The 14384-nt window shown below is 45.4% G+C and overlaps 1 long non-coding RNA gene across 2 annotated transcripts; it reads left to right on the top strand.

Moving 5' to 3' along the window:
* The first annotated feature begins 5299 nt into the window (after positions 1-5299).
* On the top strand, positions 5300-13502 carry LOC112206531 (uncharacterized). Of its 2 annotated transcripts, none has more exons than XR_010154967.1 (3): positions 5300-5694; positions 6023-6120; positions 13243-13502. It is a non-coding gene; the product is annotated as an uncharacterized LOC112206531 (long non-coding RNA). The 2 variants fall into 2 exon arrangements; XR_002940935.3 differs by lacking the exon at positions 13243-13502 and adding an exon at positions 11425-11709.
* The last annotated feature ends 882 nt before the right edge of the window (positions 13503-14384 follow it).

Genomic DNA, 14384 nt, shown 5'->3' on the forward strand with positions numbered 1-14384 from the left:
GCTGTCAGAAATAATCACAAGTAAAACTGGCAGAGCTCTGACTGTTTTAGCCTGGCAGAAAATCCAGGTAAAAAATGCTATCTATCGAAATAGATTAGCCCTAGACTACTTGCTAGCAGCTGAAGCAGGAATCTGTGGAACGTTTAACCTAACCAATTGCTGTCTGCATATAGATCATCAAGGGCAAGCGGTAAAAAATATAGTCAGGGATATGACAAAACTGGCACATGTACCTTTACAGGTTTGGCATGGATTTGATCCTGGATCAGTATTTTGAAAGTGGTTTCCAGCACTAGGAAGATTTAAAACTACCATAATAGGAACAATAGTAATAGGAACCTGCTTGTTGCTCCCCTGATTGCTACCCATGTTCCTTCAAGTAACTAGATGGTTTGTTACTGCCTTCCTCCACAAAAATGCTTCAAAACAAGTATGTTATATGAATCACAATCGATCTGTCTTCCAGGAAGACCTAGGTAGTGAGGATAAGAGTGAGAACTCCTACTAATAAGTGAGATTTTCAAAGGGGGGAATAAGGAAGGGGATCACCTCACTTACTGTCTGGTACCTCAGAAAAATAAAGAGGAATCAAAAGCTAAAGAAAGGCAGAAAAGAGATCAACAGTCAGACAGCCTGGCACCACACCCCAGGCCTGCAAGTTTAAAATCAAACCCTGAACTAACCGCTTGTATTATCTATAGATTCCAGACATTGTATGAGGAATTACTGTGACACTTTCTGTTCTATTCTGTTCTGTTCTGTCCTGATTATCAATGAATGCAACCCCAGCCATGTACCACATGTAAGCCTTTAAAAGGGGCGGGGATCTCTCTCTCTCTCTCTCTCTCTCTCTCTCTCTGTCTCTCTCTCTCTCAGAGAGCTTGATTTTTGAGATGCAAGTCTGATGACATTCCCTGACGAAGTCAGCCACTTCCTTTTGAAACGCAGTGTCTGAATGGCTTTGCCCACAGCTCCTCCTGCTACAATGCGAGTTCATCAATGTGCCAGTAACATTTGGGATGTAAATTTGGTCCATCCTGGCAAACTCCCTATTTGAGCGCTTTCATACCTGGAGCCAAACGAGAGTGATATAGATTGATACAAGTTGAGATGTGGCCTCCACACTTGCCTCTTAGTATCCTGAGTTACCTGTAACTTATCAGCCTAGGATTTCCTGGATATGGCTAAACGAATTGCATGCTAACATTTCCCAGTTCATGGAAGAAGACCCTCAAGGGAATCTATTCCATGAATGTTTCCTTCCAAACACTGTCACATTTTAATGACTGGGCAGCTATGATAATTTTAAAACCATAAATTCCTTACATCCACCAACAAGGAAAATCTTGCTCTTCAGCTTTTATTGGAGGGCGGCATGACTCCTGTATGGTGAGAAATATGCAACCATGTCTGGCTTTTGGGTAACCAAGGCTCTGTTTCATTGCATATACATGTCTTTTCTCATTGTGAAGAGGGTCTTTCATTGGGCTGTTTTGTGGATGGGGCTTCCTCTCCCTACAAATTTATTTGCCACCAGGTATTTCAGGGAGCACAAGAAACTGTGGGTAGGCTGACCACATCTCAAGTTGTGGATCTCAGTCTCATTATGGAGGCTGAGATTGTTTGCACTTTGCGGGAGGCTTTTTGGTCCTCTAACAAGAATCTTTGAATGTTGCTTGTACTCCAGCATAAGTCTTTTCTTTTTCTCATGCCAGCCTTGATTTTCCTTAGCTTTCATGATAGATCCACAATGCCCATCACTAACACTACTGGACACCCTTTCCAGGGTTGAAATCTCCACAGACAGCCTCTGAGACACTGTCTCAACATCATCTGCACCCGTGAGAGGCCAGTTGGAGTGTTAGAACACATCTTCACCTTTGGCTTACCTTTCTCATGGTTGCTGCATATCCTAGAGAACCACTGCAAGGCCCAGGATGAAGGGAATCAGTGAGGTTAATGGCCCAGACATCTTTTATTGGCACCAACCTCTGGGGTCTGAGGTATGATTCTATCATCCAAAGACCCTCCACAACTCCCCATACTATATTCCAATCGACATGGGACCAAATTTGTGCACACAGCCTCTTTTGGGAATGGAGTCAGAAGAGCAGTTTCCAGGGACCACCTCATAGTCTTGAAACCCCTCTTCCTCCAGTGGGTTGTGACCGACCACAAAGACAGCCCGAGGGGCCATAATGTGGAGACTTTTAGGGTCCCACAGTGGGGTAGTGTAGGTAGCCTTTCTCCCGATACTGGGCCAGCTCTGCCTGTACCATTTGCCTCTGCTTAGGCAGGCTGACACCTCTGACAGCTGGGCGCCGAAGCCTGCATGCAAATGTGCAAGCTCTAGTCTCACAGTACCATGTCTGAACTCTGGCTAGCATCACAATGAATGTCACCATTGCCTAATGACAAGTCCCTGGGGCTTGAGAATAAACAAGACTGTCATGGAGGTGTGTCACTGGTGGACTGTAATCTATTTTCTCTGTGGGATCCAGGGGAATGTCCCATGACCCTATGAGAGGGCAGATGTGAGCCAGCCTGAAAAAACCTCAAGTAGAGCCCCAGGAATAAGCTGGAAAATTCCTAAGGTTCCAAAAAGATCTGCAAGATTTGTGAGGCTTGCTTAGACGTTGTACGGGTGTCGTTATGAAACTTGCCCCACTATGATTTCTTGATATTGCCCACCTGTGTTCCCCAGGGTTGCTCTCTCCCAGGTGAAGCTTCATGCAGAACCACACAGCCTCAGGACCTGCCAGGCTATGTGTTTCTGTGGGAGTGTTGTTTGTGTTGGATGTCTGCGTGTGTGTGTGTGTCATTATGTTTGTGCCTGTGTGTATTTCTGTGCCAGTAAGTGGAGTCTGCTTAAAGGAATATGGCTAAGGCAACTTGTCATTTCTTTTTTTGAGTATCCCAACCTTATGGTGGCTTGTCTGTGTGGCTCTGCTTTGGCTGTGGGGCTCCATGCTCTTTATTTTTCTGTGGATCATGAATCCTCAGTGAATTGGGAGATGGGCTGAAATGCACCAACATCCAAATGACTGTCTCCTGCAAAAAAAAGCTACTCTTATAGAAAGACGAGAACACCACACCAAAAAACAGATATCTTCCAGTGTTTTATTGTCCTTCAGCCATCCCAGAAAGAGACACTATCAGTCCTGTCCACAGGACCACTTGAATTTACCTCAAATTCAATTCACAGCTGAGCAGGTGCTTCACATCATGAGGGATCAGTCCTTGATCATCTTGGGATTTCATCCTGGGATGTGGAATGTGAACAGCAATAAGGTCAGATGGGGTGATGATACAATTTGTTGAGGGTTGGTTGGGGCCCTGCAACTTCACCTGTTAAAAAGTAATGAAGATAGATTAAACAGAACGTGCATTGAACCCCATCCCACATTCCCTTAATTGCATAAGCAATCCACACCGTGGTCTGGTGTTAAGGTGGAAGTACTACAAGGTGCAAGGAATATTTGGAGTGAAAATTGAGGCCATCCTAGCAAGCTGCCAATTTGAGGGCTTTCACACCTGGAGCCAAATAAAAGTGGAAAGCATTGATGGTGGGTGGCATGTGGCCTCCACACTTTCCTCTTCTTTTCCTGACTTCCATGTTTCTCGTTGGCCTAGGGTTTCCTGGGTCTGGCTCAATGACTTCCACTCTAAGACTTTCCCAGTTCACAGTGAACGACCATCATGGGAATCCACTGCATAAGTGTTTCCTTCTAAACACTGTCACGTTTTAATGACTGGGCAGCTTTGATACTTTTAAAATCATAAATTCCTATTACAGTCACCAACAATAAAACTCTTGTTCTTTAACTCCTATTAGAGAGCTGCATGATTCCTGTCAGTTGAGAAGCAGGCTGCCATGTCTTGCTTTTGTCTGGTAATCTAGCCCCTGTTTCATTTAATCTGCAAGGTCATCTCATTGTCGAGGGGCTCCTTCACTGGGATGTTGCTGCATTGTTCCAGGTTGTGGGTCATTGTCTCGTTGTGGAGGTTGAGGTTGATTGCAATTTGCAGGAGGCCTTTGGGTCTTTTGACACAAGTTATTGAACATTGCTTGGCCTCCAGCACAAGGCAGCTTGTTCTCTCAGATGTGCCTCGAGGATTTTTTTGTTTGTTTTATTTTGTTTTTGTTTGTTTGTTTGTTTTGTTTGTTTGTTTTTTGCTTTCAAGGGGAATCCACAGTGCCCCACAAGAGCACTACTGGATGCTCTTTTCAGGCTTGCTATTGTCAATGACAGCATCTGGGAAACTGTCTCAACCTCATCTGACCCATGAGATGCAAGTCCATGGTTTGAAAACACTGCTCCACCTTGGACTTGTCTTTGTCTTGGTTTCAGCCTTTTACACAGAGTCACCAAAAGGCCTTCAATGAAGGGAGGCAGTGAGGTCAAGAACTCATCCATCTTTCAGTGACACCCACCTCTGGGGGTCTCAGGTATGATTCTATCACCCAAAGAACCCTCAAAAACCCACCAGGCTATATCCCAATACCCGTGGGACCCAATGCTCACACACACAAATTTTCTTTCGGGAATAGAGTCAGAAGAGCAGTTTCCAGTGACTACCTCACAGTTTCAAAAAACCTCCTCCTCTAGCAGAACCTGACCACAGAGACAGCCCCACAGGGCCCTGAGGTTGACACTTCTAGAGTGCCATGGTGGGTTTTCACAGGAAGGCTTTTTCCAGATACCAGGTTGGCTCTGCCTTTGCCATTTTCCTCTGCTTAGGCAGGCTAACATCTCTGACAGCCAGGCGCCCCAGCCTGCCCCATGAATGTGCATGCACTAGTCTCAGGGCACCAAATCTGATTGTGAGCTCTGGATAGAATCACTCTGAATGTCACCATTGCCTAGCAACAAGTCTCTGCAGCTTGGTGGAGAAGGAGTCCTCCATGGATGTGCATCAACGGTGGACTCTCGCCTGTCTTCTCAGTAGGATTCATGGGATAGTCCCATAATCCTAGGAGAAGGCAGATGTGAGCCAGCCTGAAGAAACATCAAGCACAGCCCCAGAAATAAACCACGAAATCCTTAAGGATACAAAAGGATCTGCAGAATTCCTTAGGCCTGCCTAGACATTGTAGCGGTGAGTAATTTTAAAACTTGCCCCACTATGATTTTTAGATACAGCCCGCTTGTTTTCCCCAAGGGATGCTCTCTTCCAGGTGTGGCTTCCTGCAGAACCATGCAGCCTCAGATCTGCTGGCCTGTGTATTTCTGTTGGAGTGTTGCAAATGTTGGATGTCTGAGTGTTTGTATGGTATTGTGTGTGTTTTTGGGTGTTTGTGTCTGTAAATGGAATCTGCTTAAAGGAATGTGGCTAATGCACATTGGTCCTTCTGTTTTTGAGTCTCCTAACCTTTTGATGGTCTGTCTGTGTGGCTTTGCTTGGGCTGCAGGTCCCCGTGTTCTTTATTTTTCCATGGATCATAAATCTGCACTGAATTGGAGGCTGACTGAGACCCACTGATGCCCAAATCAACTCTTCTAGAAAGAAAGAGTACTCCACACCACGAAACGTATCTCCTAATATTTCATTGTCCTCCAGAAAAATAGGGGGAGACACTAGCAATTCTCTCAGCAAGGCCCCTTGAATTTACCTCTAATTCAGCTCATGAGCGGCCACTCCTCCATCATCTTTGGATTTTATTCTTGGACATAGAGTGTGAACAGCAATAAGGTTAGATAGGGGTGAGGATACAATCTGGTAAAGGGAGGATGTGGTCCCGCAACTTCACTTGCCAAAAAAAAAAAAAAAAAAAAGTGAAGACAGAAGGTACTTCCAACTCCATTTCCAATTCCCTTACTTGCATAAACAGTCCACAGCATGAACCAGTGTTCATTTGGGGGTACTCCAATGTCCAAAAAGTTCTGGAGTGCAAATTGGGGAATTATGGAAAACTCTCGATTGGAGGGGTTTCATACCAGGAGCCCAGTGGGAGTGGAATGGATTGATGCTGTGTGGGATGTGGACCTCCACACTTGCCTCTTCTTTTTTTGATTTCCAGGTTCCTTATCAGCCTAGAGTGTCCTATGTCTGGCTCAATGACTTCCACACTAAACGTTTCCCAGGTCATGGTGAAAGACCCTCATGGGAATCCCTTGTGTGAGTATTTCTTTCTAAACACTGTTACTTTGTAATGACTGGACAGCTTTCATGCATTGAAAACCATAAATTCACATTACAGTCACCAACAAGGAAATCTTTGTTCTCTGGCTTCTATCAGAGGGCTGCATTATTTCTCTAGGATGAGAAGCAGGTAGCTGTGTCTGGCTTTTGCCTGTTAATCTAGTCTCTGTTTCATTTAATCTACATGGCGTTCTCATTGTGGAGGGGCTCTTTCATTGGGCTGTTGCTGGATGGGACAGCTTCTTACCACAAATAATTTATGTGCCAGTGATTTCAGAGAGCAAAAGGGACTTTGGGTATACTGGCTGGGCTCCAGCTTGTGGGTTGTTGTCTCATTGTGAGGGCTGAGGTTGTTTGCACTTTGCAGGAGGCATTTGGGTCCTCTGACAGGCACCATTGAACATTGCTTGGACTCTAGCACAAGGAAGCTCGTTCTCTCAGATGAGCCTTGATTTTTCTTTGCTTTTATGGGGAATTCACAGTGCCCCTCAACAGCAATACTGGACACAATTTTCAGGCTTACCATTGCAATAGATGGCCTCTGAGAAACTCTCTCAATCTCATCTGTACAACTGAGTGGCCAGTATGAGGTTGAGAAGACTGATCCACTTTGGATTTGCTTTTGTCATTGTTCCTGCCTTTTCCAGAGTGCCCCTGCAAGGCCCAGGATGAAGGGAGGCAGTGAGGTCAAGAGCCCAGCCATCTTTCAGTGACACTTGCCTCTTGGGCCTCGCATATGATTCTATCACCCAAAGAACACTCAATAACACACCAGACTATATTTCAATGTCCATGTGACCAGATTATTGGATATAGACTTTTTCAGGAATGGAGTCAGAAGACCACTTTCAGCGATCACTTCACAGTCTTGAAACACTTTTTTTTCCCATCATGATGTGACAACAGAGACAGCCTGAAGGGGCCTTGAGGTCCAGAATTCTAAAATTTCAGAGTGCATTTTTGTAGACAGCTTTTTCCTGATATCAAGCTGGATCTGCCTCTACCATTTTTCTCTGCTTAGGCAGGCTGACAGCTCTGACAGCCAGGTCTGCCTCACAAATGCACATGGGCTTGCCACAGGCCACCAGGCCTGATTGTGAACTCCAGCCAGAGTCCAAATAATTGTCCCTGTTGCCTAGCGAATAATCCTTGTGGCTTGGCCTAGGAGAACTCCGCGGAGTTGAATCAGTGCTGGACTTTCTCATGTCTTCTCTGTGAAATCCACTGGATAGTCCCATGAACCTAGGATACTGCAGATTTGAGCCAGACTGAAGAAACATCAAGCACAGCCTCAGTAATAAATCTCATAATCCCTAAGAATTCAAAAGTATTTGGAGGATTCCTCAGGCCTTCCAAAACATTGTAGGAACATCCTGCCTGTGTTCCCCGGGTTTTCTCTCTTTCAGGTTGGGCTTCCTACAGAACCATACAGCCTCAGGATCTGCCAGGCTGTGCACTTCTGTGGGAGTGTTGCCAGTGTTGGATGTCTGGGTGTATGTGTAGCATCGTGTGTGTGTGTGTGTGTGTGTGTGTCTGTAAGTGGAGCTTGCCTAAAAGAACGTGGCTAACGAACTTCAGTGTTTTTTCTGTTTTTTTTTTTTTTTGTCTTCCAATCTTTTGGTGGTCTGTGTGGCTGTCATTTCACTATGGGGCCTGTATTCTTTCTTTCTTTCTTTCTTTCTTTTTTTTTTTTTTTTTTTTTGGTGGATCATGAACGCCCAGTGAATTGGGAGGTGGGCCCAGACCCACTGGCCTCCAGATCACCTCTCCCTGCAGAAAAAAAGCCAATCATCTAGAAAGAAGAGGAGCACACAACACACGCACACACAAACAGACATCTCCCAGCGTTTTATTATAATGTGGCCAACCCAGGGAGAGACTCTAGCAGTACTGTCCATACGTCCCTATAAATTTACCTGGAATTTGGTTTCCATCCGAGCAGTTGCTTCATGTCATGAGAAGGGACACCTACATCATCTTGGGATTTCATTCTGGAACACACAGTGTGAGCAGAAATAAGCTCAGATAGGGGTGAGGATACAATCTGGTGAGGGATGGATGGGGTTCCAGAACTTCACTTGCAGTAAAAAATTGAGACAGATGACACAGAAGGTGCTTCCAACTCCATCCCCTCATTCTTTTAATAGCAAAAGCAGTCCACACCATGGCCTGGTGTTCAGGTAGGAGTACTTCAACATGCAAAGAACATTCAGAATGTATATTGAAGCCATTTTGGCAAAATCCTGATTCAAGTCCTTTTATACCCAAAGTCACATGGGAGTGGAATAGATTGATGCTGGGTAGGATGTGGGCCTCCAGACCTGCTTCTTCTTTTTCTGACTTCCATGCTCCACATTGGCCTAGGGATCCCTGGGTCTGGCTCAATGACTTACACATTAAATGTTTCTCAGTTCACGGGAATGACCTTCATTTGCATGAGTGTTTCCTGGTAAACACTGTCACGTTTTAATGACTGGGCAGCTTTGATGTATTTAAAACTAAATTCCCTTTACAGTCACTAATATTAAAACTATTGTTCTCCTACTACTATTGGAGGACCTGCATGATTCCTGTAGGATGAGAAGCAGGTAGCTCAGTCTAGATTTTGCCTGGTAATCTAGCCTCAGTTTTATTTCATCTGCACATCCTTCTCATTGTGGAGCGGCTCTTTCGTTGGGCTATTACTGGAAGGTAATGCCTCTCACCAAAATTTTTTATCTGCCAGAGATTTCAGAGTGCAAAAGGGACTTGGGTAGGCTGGCTGTGCTCCAGGTTGTGGGTCGTTGTCTCACTTTGGGGACTTTGCAGGAGGCTTTTGGGTTCACTGACAGGAATCACTGGACATTGCTTGGACTTGAGCACAAGGTACCTTGTTCTCTCAGGTGAGCCTTGATTTTTCTTTGCTTTCATGAAAAATCCACAGAGCCCCTCAACCACACTGCTGGACACCCTGATCAGGCTTGCCATCACCACAGAGGGCCTCTGAGACACGGTCTTAACCTCATCTGCACCCAAGAGAGGTCAATACAAAGTGTGAGAACACTGCTCCATCTTGGATTTGCCATTGTTGTGGTTCATGTCAATCCCTGAGAGCCGTTTTGAGGCCAAGAATGAAGAGAGGCAGTGAGGTCAAGAGCCTAGTCATTATTCAATGACACTGGCCTCTGGGGTGTCAGGTATGATGCTGCCAACCAAAGAAACCTCAGAAACACGCCAGACTATATTCCAATGCACATGGGTCCCGATTCTTGCATACAGCCTCTTTTGGGAATTGAGTCAGAAGAGCAGTTTCCTGAGGCAACCTCACAGTCTCAAAATGCCACCTCCTCCAGGGATACCCGACCATGGAGAGGGCCTGAAGGGGCCCTGAGGTCGACACTTTTCAGGTACCACAGTGGGATTTTGAAGGCTGACTTTTTCATGATCCCAGGTGGGCTCTCCCTGTACCATTATTCTCTGTTTAGGCAGACTGACAGCTTTGACAGCCAGGCACCGAAACTTGCATCACGAATGCTCATGCACTAGTCTCAGGGCAAAAGGTCTGATTGGGAGCTCTGGCTAACATCACAATGAATGTCACCATTGCCTAGCGACAAGTTCCTGTGGATTGGCAGTAAAGGAGACCTCCGTGAAGGTATGTGGGCCATGTACTCCCACTTTTCTTCTCTGTGGGATCCAAGAAATAGTCCCATGCTCCTAGGACAGGGAAGACCTGAGACAGCCTGAAGAAACATCAAGCAGAGTCCCAGGTATAAACCGTGAAATTTCTAAGGATCCAAAAAGATCTGCAGGATTTCCTAGCCCTGCCTAGACATTGTAGGGATGACTTTTTTTGAAACTTGCCCAATGGTGATTCCTAGGTACAGCATGACTTACCTACAGAGGAACCCCAGGGTTCCTCTCTCCCAGGAGAAACTTCTTGCAGAATCAATCAGTCTCAGGAGCTGCTGGGCTGAGTGTTTCCCTGAGAATGTTGAGAATGTTTGATGTGAGAGTGTGGGTGCGGCATTGTGTGTTCCGTTTTTTTTGTGTGTGTGTTCCTGTAAGTGGAGGCTGCTTAAAGGAATGTGGTTAATGCACTTCAGTGCTTTTTTTTTTTTTTTTTGAGATCCACAATCTTTCAGTGGCTGTCTGTATGGCTCTGCTTGGGTTGTGGGGCTCTGTGTTCTTTATTTTTCTTAGGATCATGAATCTGCAGTGAATTGGGAAGTGGGCCAAGACCCACTGGCTTCCAAGTCAATTCCACTCTTCTAGAAAGAAGAGGAATACATCACACCAAAGAACAGATATCCCCCAGTGTTTCATTGTCCTGTGGCCAAACTAGGGAGAGACACTAGCAGCCCTGTCCCCAGGTCCCATTGTATTTACCTTGAATTTGGTTCCCAGGAGAGCAGGGTCTTTATGTCATGAGGGGGCACTCCTCCATTGTCTAAGGATTTCATCCTTGTGTATAGAGTGTGAGCAGCATTAAGTTCAGATAGGGTGAGGATAGAATTTGGTGAGGGCTGAATTCAGTTCTGAAACTTCACCAGCAAAAAAAATAAAGACAAATGACAAAGATTATTCCAACTCGATCCTTCAATTCCTTTAATTGCACAAACAGTCCAGACTATGGCCCAGTGTTTAGGTAGGAGTACTCCAACGTGCAAGGGACATTTGGTGTGCAAATTAGGGCTATCCTGGCAAACTCCCAATTTGGGGGCTTTTATACCCAGAGCCAAATGGGAGTGGAATGGATTGATTCTGGGTTGGATGTGGCCTCCAGTGTTCCTTTTCTTTTTTTGACTTCCATGTTCCTCATCAGCCTAGGTTTACCTACCCTGGCTCAACCACTTCCATACTAAACTTTTCCCAGTTCACAGAGAATGACACTCATGAAAATCCACTGTGTGAGAGTTTCCTTCTAAACATTTTCATGTTTTAATGACTGGGCACCTTTGATACTTTTAAAACCATAAATTCCCACTACAACTGCCAACAAGGAAACTCTTGTTCTTCCACTTCTATCAGAGGGCTGCATGATTCCTCTGGAATGAGAAGCAGGCTGTCATGTGTGGCTGTTTCCTTGTACTCTAGCATCTCTTCCGTTTCATCTGCACTGCATTTTCATTGTGGAGGGAATCTTTCATTGGGCTCTTGCTGGATGAGACTCCCTCTTGCCATAGATTGTTTAGCTGCCAGCAATTTCAGAGAGCCAAAAAGATTTTAGGTAGGCTGGCTGTGCTCCAGGTTGTGGATTGTTGTCTTGTTTTAAGGGCTGAAATTGTTTATACTTTGCAGGAGGCTTTTTGGTCCTCTGAAAGGAATCATTGAACATTGCTTGGACTCCAGCACAAGACAGCTTGTTATCTCAGGAGAGCCTTGATTTTCTTTTGCTCTGATGTGGAATCCAAAGTGTCTCTCAACAGCACTACTGGACACAATTTTTAGGCATGACATCAACACAGATGGTTTCTGTGACAATGACTCAACTTCATCTGCACCAGTGAGAGGCCAGTCTGATGTGTGAGAACACTGCTCCACCTTGGACTTGTCTTTGTCGTGGTTCCTGCCTTTCCCAGATAGCCCCTGAGATGTCCAGGATGAAGGGAGGCAATGAGGTGAAGAGCCCATTAATAGGTGGCTGACAGGTGCCTCTGGGGTCTCATTTAGGATTCTGTCACCTTGGAACCCTCCACAACACACCAGACTATATTTCAATTCCCATGAGACCTGATTATTGCACATAGCCTCTTTTGGGAATGGAGTCAGAAAAGAAGTTTGCAACAGCCAACTCGCAGATTCAAAATGCACCTTCCTTCAGTGTGCCCTGATCACGGAGATGGCCTGAAGTTGCTCTGACATCTAGACTTTTAGGGTCCTGCAGTGCCTTTTCACAGGTATCCTTTTTCCTGAAACCAGGTAGGTTCTACCTGTATCATTTTCCTCTAGTGAGGCATGCTGAGAGCTCTGACATTGGGGCTGCCAGGCTGCCTCCTGTGTGCACATGTAGTAGTCTTAGGGCACCAGGCCACAGTGTGAGCTTTGGCTAGCATCACAATGAATGTCACCATTTCCTGGGGAAAAGTCCTGGCGGCTTGGCCAAGAAGGAGATTTCCGTGGAAGTGAGTTAGTAGCAGACTCTCACCTGTCTTCTGTGGGATCCATGATATAGTCCCATGATTGAAGAAGAGGGCAAACCTGAGACAGCCTGAAAATATATCAAGCACAGCAAAGCAATAAACCGCAAAATCCCTAAGGTTTGAAAGAATCTGCAGGATTCCTCAGGCCTGCCTAGACATTGTAGGCATGAGTCTTTTTGAAACTTGCCCCACTGTAATTTCTAGGTACAGCCTACCTCTGTTCCCCAGGGTTGCTCTCTCCCAGGTGGGGCTTCCTGCAGAAACGAAGAGCCTGAGGAGCTTCTGGGCTGTGTGTTTCTGTAGGACTGTTGTGAATGTTGGATGTCTTTGTGTGACTGTGTGGCATTTTGTTTGTGTAAGTTTGTGTTCGTGACTGTAAATTAAGTCTGGTTAAACAATGTGAATAACACCCTTCACTGCTTCATTTTTTGAGTCTCCCAACCTTTTGATGGCCTTTGTCTGTGTGGCTCTGCTTGGGCTGCTGGGCTTTATGTAATTTAATTTTCTGTGGATCTTAAATCTGCAGTTAATTGGAAGGTAGGCAGAGACCCGCCAGCATCCAAATCACCTTCCCTGAAAAAAAAGCCACCCTTCCAGAAAGAAGAGAAGCACACCACAGCACAAAAAGACAGACATCTCCCAGTGTTTTATTGTCCTAAGGCAAACCTAGGGAGAGACACTAGCAGTTCTGTCTGCAGGACCTCTTGAATTTGCCTGAAATTTGGTTCCAAAGTGAGCAGGGGCTTCATGTTATGAGGAGACACTCCACTATTGTCATGGAATTTCATTCTGAGACATAGAGTTTTTGCAGCAGTTAGGCCAGATAGCTGTGAGGATGCAATTTGGTGAGGAGTGGATGGGTTTTCAAAACTTCACTTTCAAATAAAATGAAGTCAGATGACACAGAAAGTTTCCCAACTCCATCCCCGCATTCCCTTTATTGCACAAGCATTTCCCATCATGGCTTTTTTTTCAGGGAGGAGTATTCCAACGTGGAAGAAACACTTGGGGTGCCAACTGGGGCCATCCTGGAAACTCCTGATTGGGGAGCTTTCATACCGTGAGCCAAGTGGGAGTGGAATGGATTGATGCTGGATGGGATATGGCTTCCACACTTGCCTCTTCCTTACTAGATTTCCATGTTCCTTGTCCTCCTAAGGTTTCCTGGGTCTGGCTCAACGACTTCCACTCTAAACATTTCCCAGTGCAAAGAGATTAAAACTCATGAGAATCCTTCGTTTGAGTGTTTCCTTCTAAACCCTGTCAGATTTTAAAGACTGAGAAGCTTTAATACTTTTAAAAGTATGAATTCCCTTTACAGCAGCCAACAAGGATATTATTGTTTTCCCACTTCTATCAGAGGACTGCACGATTTCTGTAGGATGAGAAGTAGGCAGCCATGTCTCACTTTTGCCTGGTAATTTAGCCTCTGCTTCATTTTAGTTGCACAGCCTTTTCATTGGGGATGGGTTCTTTAATTGTGCTGTTGCAGGATGGGATTATCTCTTGCCACAGATTATTTAGCTGGCAGGGATTACAAAGGGCAAAAGGAACTTTGGATAACCTGGCCGCGATATACACTGTGGGTCATTGTCTCGTTGTGGGGTCTGGGGTTGTTTGCACTTTGCAGGAAGCTTTTGGATCCTGACAGCAATCATTGGACATAGCTTGGACTCCATAATAAGGGAGCTCATTCTCTCAGGTGAGACTTTGTTTTTCTTTGCTTTCGTGCCCAGTCCAAAGTGTGAGAACACTGCTCCACCTTGGACTTGCCTTTGTCTTTGCTCCTGCCATTTTCAGAGAGCCTCTGTGAGGCCCAAAATGAAGGGAGGTATTGAGGACAAGAGACCAGTCATCCTTCACTGACACCTCCCTCTGGACTTTCAGGTATAATTCTATCACCCAAAGAACCCTCAGCAACACACCAGACTATATTTCAATCCCCATGGGACCAGATTCTGGCACACTGCCTCTTTTGAGAATAAAGTCAGAAGAGCGGTTTCCAGCAACCACCTCCCTATGTCAAAAAGCCTTTTCCTCCAGCAGGAGTCGACCATGGAAATGGCCCAATGGGGCCTTAGATCGGGATGTTTAGTGTTTTGAGGTGGATTTTCACAA

Source organism: Pan troglodytes, chromosome Y (assembly GCF_028858775.2).
Source record: "Pan troglodytes isolate AG18354 chromosome Y, NHGRI_mPanTro3-v2.0_pri, whole genome shotgun sequence".
In the NCBI taxonomy this organism is placed as follows: Eukaryota; Metazoa; Chordata; class Mammalia; order Primates; family Hominidae; genus Pan; species Pan troglodytes.